Genomic DNA, 10,736 nt, shown 5'->3' on the forward strand with positions numbered 1-10,736 from the left:
CCATGGGGACTGTGATATGGGTAAACTTCCTTGGAAAGGAGTGTCTCAGTAGTCACGAAGCTCCCTTGCTTGGGCCCTAAATAGACTTTCCTTATAGCAAAATCCACTTTGTAGCCAGTATTTTGTGGTGAGTCTTTATTGTGCTGCCAGGCCTTATCTCATGTGGGCCAGCCTGTCTTTGGCATCTGTAGTTTGCAAATTGGTAACTGGAAGAATACAATGAGGATTTTTCCGTCCCTCCCTACCTCCTTCCCTCCCTCCCTTCCTTCCCTCTTTTTTTTTTTTTTTTTTGTAAGCTGCATGTATTGAACTCTTACTCTGTGCCAGGCACTGTGATAGTGCTTTAGACAGAAGATTCATTCGGTTCATACAACCCATTTTATAGATGGAGATGGATGCTTAGAGGGGTTAAATAACTTGCTCAACTTATAGCTAGTAAGTGTAGGAACCAGGATGTGAACTAGATCTAATTTCAAAACCTGAATCTTCGAAGACAGTTCTTCCTGTTACACTATGGGATTTAAAACTAAATCAGTGAGGCTGGGCGCAGTGGCTCACACCTGTAATCCCAACACTTTAGGAGGCCGAGGCGGGCAGATCATGAAGTCAGGAGATCAAGACCATCCTGGCTAACGCAGTGAAACCCTGTCTCTACTAAAAATACAAAAAATTAGCCGGGCATGGTGGCACGTGCCTGTAGTCCCAGCTACTCGGGAGGCTGTGCCTATAGTCTCAGCTACTTGGGAGGCTGAGGCAGGAAAATCACTTGAACCTAGGATGTGGAGGTTGCAGTGAGCAGAGATCGCGCCACTGCACTCCAGCCTGGATGACAGAGCAACACTCTGTCTCAAAAAACAAACAAACAAACAAAAAAACAACAAAAAAGTAAATCAGCAAAAGAGAATCAATCCAATTCATTTATCTTTTGCTAAAGATTTTAGTTTTCCTTGAAAATTTCTACCAACCGTCACACTCATTTGAAATCTGTAAGTTGGGTTGTCTGCAGTATCCTTTCTCTATTCCCAGAGTCAGAACTTTCATTAACGTAAAGAAATCTTGAATCTCTAAGCTGCTGATTTAAATATATATATATATGTATGTATGTATTGTCTTGAACATAATGAGGTCCTGAACCAGAAACCAGTTGTACTGTACATCTGCAATAAACTAGCTACTAAATGGCAAGCTATAGGGAATATGCATTAATTAAAGACAGACTGTCTAATTCTTCTGTGATTGCTACAAAGTAATTGTGATAGTCTCAATGCACATGACAGATGCTCACTAAATTGTTGATAGGTTAGTTCCGGTTCAAAATGGTGGGCGAAGATGAGAGTGTGATTTATCTTATCGTAAATGTTGTTCCCAACAGAAGGTCAGACGATGAATTCCCAATGAGAAGTTGAACTCAGTTGGCCCCTTTCTATGTGTGCTTGATGAGGTGTTTCTGATGGGGCTTTTGTTGGTCAAGCTTGAAAGATCATCTTTTCAGAAAGGTCAAATTCCCCATTATCCAGGAATAGGAAAACAAGGCTACAAACTGCTAGGGCTTCTGCTGCTGTCTTTCTTCCTTTCTCATTTCTTATACATAAGAAAGAAATAGCGAAAATTCGCAGATGACAGCTGAGATGTCCTCATGGAAATAAGACTTTGTTATGTTTCCCCTCTACTGCCTGCTATGATTACATAAAGAAAAGGTGACCAGAATCACTGTAGAACAAATAGAATTCAATTGCTTCTTTTCCTGCCCTCAGCCTCCTAGGGCTTATAGTGTGGTGCCTGAGAGCTCAGATTCTGGAGGTGAACAGCTTTGGGCTTCAATTCTGGCTCCTTTACCTTTTGACTTGATTTTGGGCAAGTCACACAATCTCTCCTAAACTCATCATTTCCCATCTGAAGTGGGGATGAAAATAGCACCAATCTAATATGGTTACTGTGAAGATTAAAAGGATTAATGTTTGTAAAAAAAAAAAAAATTAGCAGTGTACCTGGCATACAGTAAATATCAAAATGATGATAGCTATTAAAAAAATTATTATTATTGCAGAAAGATCCTAGTTCATTAGTTGCATATACTGATAGAAGTGAGGATGGAACTTCATAAGGGAGTGGAAAGAGAATACTAGCACTCCCTGATACCAGTTGTATGTAAATCACTTAACTGTGTGCAAAGGAGCACACTGCAGTTCTGTGCTGTGAGAGAAGACTGAATCACTTCCATTTCCATTGGTAAATGCTGAGGGCAACAACAGGGTACAGGGCAATAAATGCCGCCTCTCTACTTGGAAATGACTAATCTCCTTTCTCTAAAGTAAAGTGATGTTGAAGTGGGTAAGAAGAGAGAAGATGAAGGTAACCAGAGTGAGAAATGGGATGGAAGGGAAAGGGAAGTTTCTAAGATCAGTCCCAAATCTTCCTTCTTGAGCTGTGACCAGAACATCATCCAATATCCAATGTCTTCTATCAGCCTGAGTTATCAAGCACAGGAGAGAGCTCCGAATTAAACTGTGTGGCATACAAGTGCCTAATTCCCAGTCTTCTAACCAGTAAGGACAAGGTTTCCTAGCCAAGTTTATCCTGAGGGCAAAGGTCTGGGTGATGTTTTTTCAGGGATGGTATATTCTTTTTAAAAAAGGTATTTAGGAAGCTGTACTACTATTTGTAGACCCATGTGAGAAGGGAAATTGCGTTTAAAACTCACCTTGGGGTGAAGGGAAATGCCTTTGAACGCTGCAACTCAGCAGGTAGTCACCTAGTCCCCTCACCATTGATGGGTGAGCAGACAAGCTGAGAGCAATTACATCTCAGCGTACAGTCTCGATACATTTGTATTCAGTAATGTAGGCAGTTTGAGGTTTGCCCTTCTGTCTTCTCTAGGTGTTTGCTTTCTACTCTGTACGTGTTTTAGGATGAACTATAGTTATCTTTCAAATTAGCATTTTACAGGTATTCTGATGTTGTTTAAAACAAATCACAACCTGAAGTATTGGACTATGGCTGTAGATAATTCTTCAGATTGTGTTAGTACTCCTGGACCAGTTATTGTAAACTCATGGCCTTTTCAGAATGCAGTCATCGGGGTTTCGTCTTCTTAAATGTGACTCTATCAAATCCATTGCAACTCTCATACTGGCATTAGTTTGGTCTACTTCCTCTAACGCAAGCCAAGCAAATTCTCCAAATACCAAATATAAGATGGAGATTCAAAGGTCATTGTTCTCTTCCATGCCATTCCACTCCACCCCCACCCCCAGCCAGTGGGGTAAGGGTTCAGATTCCTGCTTAAAACAACAGGTCAGTGGGCACTGCCAAATCATCCTCAATGCTGTTTCAACTGCTAAGTTTTCTGTATCATAAAATCAATGTTTGTCCTGTATTTGCAACCCCTGAGCTGCGTTCTCTTGCCCTGATTCTCTTGCTCTCCCCTGCCAGTGAATTTGCATCATTTTTCTGTGTGTGCCTTGTTTGACTGCCCTGACTCCAGTTCTGCTGAGACTGTCTGTGGGTGGTTTCCCTGTGCAGGGATGACAAGTGCAAAGGTCAGAAGCTTCCATGATTCATTTCCTCTTTGCTGCACGCAGTGGATGGTTTTCTGGGTGAGTCACTCAGATGCCAAACACAGGAGGGATTTTCTTCACATAGAGGCCCTGAGGCTCTGCTATGCCCTGAGTTGGAGGAGGAACTGAGTTCTTAATATTTCCTTAAAAATTGTGTGTTTTTTCCAATGATGTTGTAAGCCCATTTGTATTCCGTTTCTTTGCATCTGATGACTGATTTGCGAATGCTGCCTCCCCCTTGGAGAACATTTTGGTATCTTGTGGAGCTTCACTGCGTTGTGACTCAAGAGTAATTGGACTCTTTGAAATATACTCCAAAAGGCTGGGTGCAGTGGCTCACACCTATAATCCCAGCGTTTTGGGAGGCCAGGCGGGGATTGCTTGAAGCCAGGAGTTTGAGACCAGCCTGGGCAGCGTAGTAAGACTCTGTCTCTCTCTAAAAAAAAAATTATGTGTGTATGTATGTTTGTATGTGTATACCTCAAGCATATTCCTGTATTAAAGTATTTCCTGGTATGTTATCTATACAGGAGTATTAACAGCAGTCTACCTGTGGCTCCTCAAAAATTCACCCTCCTAGCCAGACATAGTGGTTCATGCCTGTAATCCCAGCACTTTGTGAAGCCGAGGTGGGCGGATCACTTGAGGTCAGGAGTTCGAGACCAGCATGGCCAGAATGGTGAAACCTCATCTCTACTAGCAATACAAAAATTAGCCAGGCATGATGGTGGGCACCTGTAATCCCAGCTACTTGGGAGGCTGAGGCAGGAGAATCTCTTGAACCCAGGAGGCAGAGGTTGCAATGAGTTGACATCGTGTCACTGCACTCCAGCCTGGGCGACAGAGTGAGATTCTGTCTCAAAAACAAACAAACAAACAAACAAAATCTACCCTCTTCTTCTTCCAGAATAAAAATCTATAGGAGGAACAAGAACATCAACTGAAGATGATAATGTTGCAATACCTAGGGCTGAAATCTACAGCAAAGTATTATTTTCTCAGTGAAGAGGGGTTATTATTTTCTTTTTTTAAATCTTTAAAAAATTATGAAATAAAATATACAAACAGAAGGCCTAAATGTATAGTACAATGAATAATTACAAAGTGAACACCCTCCATCAAGCAATGGAACATGGCCAGCTCAGACGTCCCTCCTTTGTTTACCTTCTAGACTGTACCTCCCTCCTCCTGTCTTGAGGTATCCACTACCCTGATTTTTGTGGTAGTCATTTCCTTCCTTTTTTTTTTTCCACCTATGTATGCAAGGTTGTTATTTTGTAAAGCAGTATCACTTCTATCTTCTGCCGGTGGCACTATGTAATTCACTTGTATTAAGTAGCCACCACAGGATGACTTTGGGCTAGAGTGGCATGTATCCATTCTCTCCCCGCCCTAAAATTCCACAAAAATGCTTATCCTTGTCTACTGTGTTATAAACTAATAATACTCCTGCTAAGACACGTGTTTAAAGTAATGACAGTGAAGAGGTAAAATAAGCGTGAAACTTTCAGTGGTCTCTCTCCTGTGCTCTGGGATTGCTGAGCTGCAAATAGAGTTAAAGGATCTGTGATGGGAATATAGGAATCCTCCCTGCCAAACCCCCACCACCTCTTACTATCTCCTCTCTCTGATTTCCCTGGGAAATATCCCAGCCAGTTGTAAAATCTGCAGAATTTGGGCACGAAAAGGATCTATTTATAGGTCCTGAACTTTCCCCTCTTGGTTTCTTACTTGGAGAACAGCATATTTCTTCATCAGGGCAACTCACTCCAAAGATTCTTTGATCCTCTTTAGTCTGACATGTTCTCTGCTGAGCTAGGAAAAGTAGCTCAGTGGTAATGGGACTTAAAACATAATTCTTAACCATTTTTACTTCCTTGCTTTCCTTCACTACCTTGATTGGCTCAGGCAGTTTTGTGGAGGAAGGGAAGGAAATTAATGTTTATTACATCCCTATGTTGTGCCAGGCACTTTTGAGTCCATTATCTTATTAAATACAACACCAGGAGATACTTATTTTTTTTGTTGGCTCCATTTTGTAATGGAGGCCACTGCATTTCAGAGCACTTAAGTGACTAAACATAATCATGTTGTTAGAAATGGCCATAATGAGGAACTAAACGGTCTAACTCCAAAGCCAAGTTCTCTTTCTTCTCTGTCAAGCTTTCTCTTATTTCATTTGCCTGATGACCTTGGAGTGCCCTTGGCAACCACTTTTTAAAAGAGGGTTTATTTTTGTTAGGCAGAATGAAAAGTTATTGGGTTTATTAGCAGTAATGGGTTCAAGGTCTCAGAGTTTTCTTCTTTTTTTTTTTTTTTTCTTGAGAGAGGGTCTTGTTTTGTCGCCCAGGTTGGAGTTCAGTAGTGCAATCACAGCTCACTATAGCTTCAACCTCTCGGCTCAAGTGATCCTCATACTTCAGCCTCCTGAGTAACTGGGATCGTGCCCAGCTAATGTTTTTATAATTTTTAGTAGTGACGAGGTCTCAGTATGTGCCCAAGCTGGCCTGAAGTAATTGTCCCACCTTAGTCTCCCCAAGTGCTGAGATTACAGGTGTGAACCACCATGCTGGCCTCAGTTTTCTTCTTAAGAGCACTGGGTTACAGCTGGGTGTGGTGGCTCACACGTTTAATCCCAACACTTTGGGAGGCCGAGGCAGGCGGATCATTTGAGGTCAGGAGTTCAAGTCCAGCCTGGCCAACATGGTGAAACCCTGTCTCTACTAAAAATACAAAAATCAGCTGGGCCTGGTGTTGCACACCTGTAATCCCAGCTACTCGGGTGGCTGAGACAGAAGAATCACTTAAACCCGGACAGTGGAGGTTGCAGTGAGCTGAGATCATGCCACTGCACTTCAGCCTAGGCAACAGGAAAAAATAAAATAAAATAAAATAAAAAATAAAAAATAAAAAAGCACTGGCTTAGGCTTTGGAGCCACCAGGATGAAAGGCTTCAGGTTATGGTAGTTTCATAAGGGATGGAGGAGGACTGTCAATCTTTGAAGCTCATGTCTGATCCAAGGCTACTTTCTGTGTTTCCTTACATCACAGATCTGGCTGCCTCTGTGATCTGGTGTCCATAGTCTGTAGGAGACATTATAAGCTTAGTGTAAGAAAGCCTAATTAGAAAATAAAGACAACATGGAGGGGATTACCCTGGAAACATCCACTGTGCTATAATGCTATTCACTGTGGAGGACAATTTGGTGAAATGCCTGCCCCTCTTGCATCTTATCCAAGGAATGTTACTAAAGCAGCACAAGGACTCTGTTTTGTGTTGGTCTTTTGTGTAAGGCAGCTCCCCAGTGTGGTTCCTGTAGCCAGCATTTCCCTAGAAGAGAGCATGTTAAATGCTTACGGGAAACAGTTCGGTCAGTTGAGGAGCAGGTGTCGGGAAAACAAATGAGGCAGGAATTTAATTTTGGAGTATGTCTGGAGGTGGTATTTACAGAGCACATAGAAGTTATTTTTGGAGGTGCTTATGAATTGTTTAAGTCCATGTCCTTAACTTTAGGAGGAAGTAACATCTGTGTCACGCTAAATGTGGGACTTGAATGAGGCTCATAGCCTGTGGCAGAGGCCAGGACCTTGGGCCAGCAGTTTTTGCTCAGCATGTGAGGTTCAGTGTCAGTGTTAAAGGGCATGTTTCAGAGGGGAAGGTTGGAGAGGGAGTAGAGTAGTGGTAGCAGCTTCTACTTCAATCATGTCCAGGATTCTACTTCTACTTCAATCATGTCCATAGTCTGTAGGAGACATTATAAGCTTAGTGTAAGAAAGCCTAATTAGAAAATAAAGACAACATGGAGGGGATTACCCTGGAAACATCCACTGTGCTATAATGCTATTCACTGTGGAGGACAATTTGGTGAAATGCCTGCCCCTCTTGCATCTTATCCAAGGAATGTTACTAAAGCAGCACAAGGACTCTGTTTTGTGTCGGTCTTTTGTGTAAGGCAGCTCCCCAGTGTGGTTCCTGTAGCCAGCATTTCCCTAGAAGAGAGTCATGTCCAGGATTATGCCCTTGTAATCTGTGAGACATGAGGAACAATTTTTCATCTTCTCCCCAACGCAGGCACTACTCCACAACTCCACTGCGGTGATCATATTGTTGTTATCCTCTTGCGATATACTTCTCTCTTTTGTAACATCTATGGCTATTCATTTGTTCATTCTTGATTCATTTGTTTAATCAAAAAATATTTTTTGATCTCTTAGTAAATGCTAGGCAGTGTCTTAGACCCTGGTGATACATGACAACACAGATGAACATCATAATTTGTTTCATTTTAAACAGTTTTCCTTTTTTTCCATGAATTTTAAAAACTCAATTATGTAATTGCAAGTAGTATAAAAAGAAGTTGCTTGTTTGTCATTGATAGGAATAATTTTAAAAATGCCATATGAAAAACTCAATGGTAGGGAAATGATGTGGATTTTACTAGGAGATGGAGCAGGAACCTGACAAGAATAAAGCCACATGTGTCATTTTCCCTGCTCTTGTCATTGCTGTTTCTACATCAGCAGCAAAAATTTATGTCTTCATGGATATTAGTCTCTTCTCCAGGTCATTGTAGAAGCATCATTGATCTGTTTTGTCACTTTGTGTAAGTTGCCAAATTTTTCCATGTATCTTAAATAGTTTAGTATCATACAATGTTAGAACTGGAAAGGCCCTCCAATGTTTATCTGTGAGGAAATTGAGTTTCAGATGGAGATGTGATTTGTTTAATGTTAGTGGCTAGTTAGTAGCAGAGCTAGTTCTGCTCTTCTTCCTCCAAAATGGAGTTCCTGAGTTATTTGTTTTGCTAAGATCTATTGCATGATTGACCAGACTACGCTATGCTGCAAGCTCCTCTCTTTATCTAACACATATATTTACATAATGACTATGGTGACAATATAGTAATATATATTTAAAGCCTACTGTAAGTAAGTGATGAGCTGAGGGCTTTACACACATGATGTTATTAATCTTCACCCTAATACTTTAAGAGGAATGTTTTATTGTTTTCATTTTATAGATGAGAAAACAGAGAGACTAAGTCAATGATTCCTTAACTAGCTTTAAAAAGTTAGATTATTCAAGGCCAGGTGCAGTGGCTCATGCCTGTAATCCAAACACTGGGAAGCCCAGGTGGGAGGATCACTTGAAACCAGGAGTTCAAGACCAGCCCAGGCAATAAAGTGAGACCCATCTCTACCAAAAAAGAAAAGATATTAGCCAAGCATGGTGGTGCACACCTGTGGTCCCAGCTACTCAGGAGGCTGAGGTGGGAGGATCATTTGAGCTCAGGAGTTCAACGCTGCAGTGAGTCACAATTGCACCATTGTACTCCAGCCTGGGTAGTAGAACAAGACCTTATCTCTTAAAAAATTAGATTATCTTGAAGAACAAAATAATGATAGCATTGAATTAAAATTCAGAATAAAATAAATATCCACGAGTCCATACTGATATTGATAAGTAATTGAAAAAATAAAGTTGAAGAGAAGGCAAAACTTTTCCTTACAGAACACTTCCTTGATAATTCTAACTAATAAAAGTAGAAGGAAGGAAATAGAAACTCACCATTAGAATACCCCATTAATAATTGTTGCAGACATCAATATGTGGAAGTTTGAGGAGAAACACAATATTTACTCTTGCAGAGTATCTTCCTCAAGGTTATTAATCACAAATGGAAAAATACTAACTTGACAGCAGAAAACCCCAGCAGACACCACCTTAATTGAGTGATTCAGGTTAACCTCACCAGTAATGAGATATAATGATATCTTATACCCCCAGAACAATGCACTGAGAAGGGCACTTCACTTCGGTGGGAGTCTTGCTAAAAATGTAAAATATCAATCTCATCTTGAGAAAACATCAGACAAACATGAATTGAGCAACATTCTATAAAATATTTACCCCTCATCTTCAAACGTGTATAGATCATGAAAATCAAGGAAAGACTAAGGAACTGTCATAATTTGGAGGAGACTAAGGGGACATGACAACAAAATGTAATGTGGAATCCTGTAAGAGAACAAAGATTTTAGTGGAAAAACTGGTGAAAATTGAATAAGTATCATTCCGTGTAGGTATAACATTGTGCCAATGTTAATTTCTTATCTTTGATAATTGTGTTATGGCTATACAAGTTGCTAACTTGAAAAGAAGCTAGGTAAAGGACATATGGAAACGGTACTGTTTTTGCCACAAATTTTTCTTTTCTTTTTTTCCTCCTTTTTTTTTTTTTTTTTTGAGACAAGATGTTGCTCTGTCACCTAGGCTGGAGTGCAGTGACATGACTCACTGTAGCCTTAAACTCCTGGGCTCAAGTGATCCTTCTGTTTCAGGCTCCTGGGTAGCTGGGTAGCTGGAACAGGTGCATACCACCAGGCTCAGCTAATTTTTAAAATTTTTGTAGAGATGGTGTTTTAATTCATTCTCATGATGCTAGTAAAGACATACCTGAGACTGGGTAACTTACAAGGAAAGAAGTTTAATTGACTCACAAGTCCACATGGTGGGGGAGGCCTCAGGAAACTTACAATCATGGCAGAAGGTACCTCTTCACAGGGTGGCAGGAGAGAGAATGAGTGCTCAGCAAAGGGGGAAACCTCTTATAAAGCCATCAGATATCATGAGAACTAACTCATTATCATAAGAATCATGTGGTAAACGACCTCCGTCCCATGATTCAATTATCTCCACTTGGTCCCTTCCATGACATATGAGGATTATGGTAACTACGATTCAAGATGAGATTTGGGTGGGGACCCCACCAAACATATCAGATGGGATCTTGTCATGTGCAATTTTGCTTTAAGTGTAAACATATTTCAAATTTGAAAGTTAAAAAAATAGATTGCCAGGCCCCATCTAAGACTTACTAAATCAGAATATTGCCAGTTCTTATGACCCATAACTCTGTACTGGGTGACCCCTGTATCTGAGTTTGCATCAGGAAGTTGTAGGACCAGGATTTGAACCTAGGTCTGTCTGATTCCAAAGCTCTTCACCAGAGCAGGCTGCCTAATAGAGACTTGAAGTTAAGTGGAAATCCAGATTAAAAATATCGACAATATTTGAGATAAAAACATTCAGTGAGAATTGTTGTATTTTTATATCTTGTACTTTTAAATATACATTTGGTGATTAAATTGAACTAAAGACTAAATCCTTCTTCCTGA

Source organism: Trachypithecus francoisi, unplaced genomic scaffold (assembly GCF_009764315.1).
Source record: "Trachypithecus francoisi isolate TF-2019V2 unplaced genomic scaffold, Tfra_2.0 Lachesis_group11, whole genome shotgun sequence".
NCBI classification, from domain to species: domain Eukaryota; kingdom Metazoa; phylum Chordata; class Mammalia; order Primates; family Cercopithecidae; genus Trachypithecus; species Trachypithecus francoisi.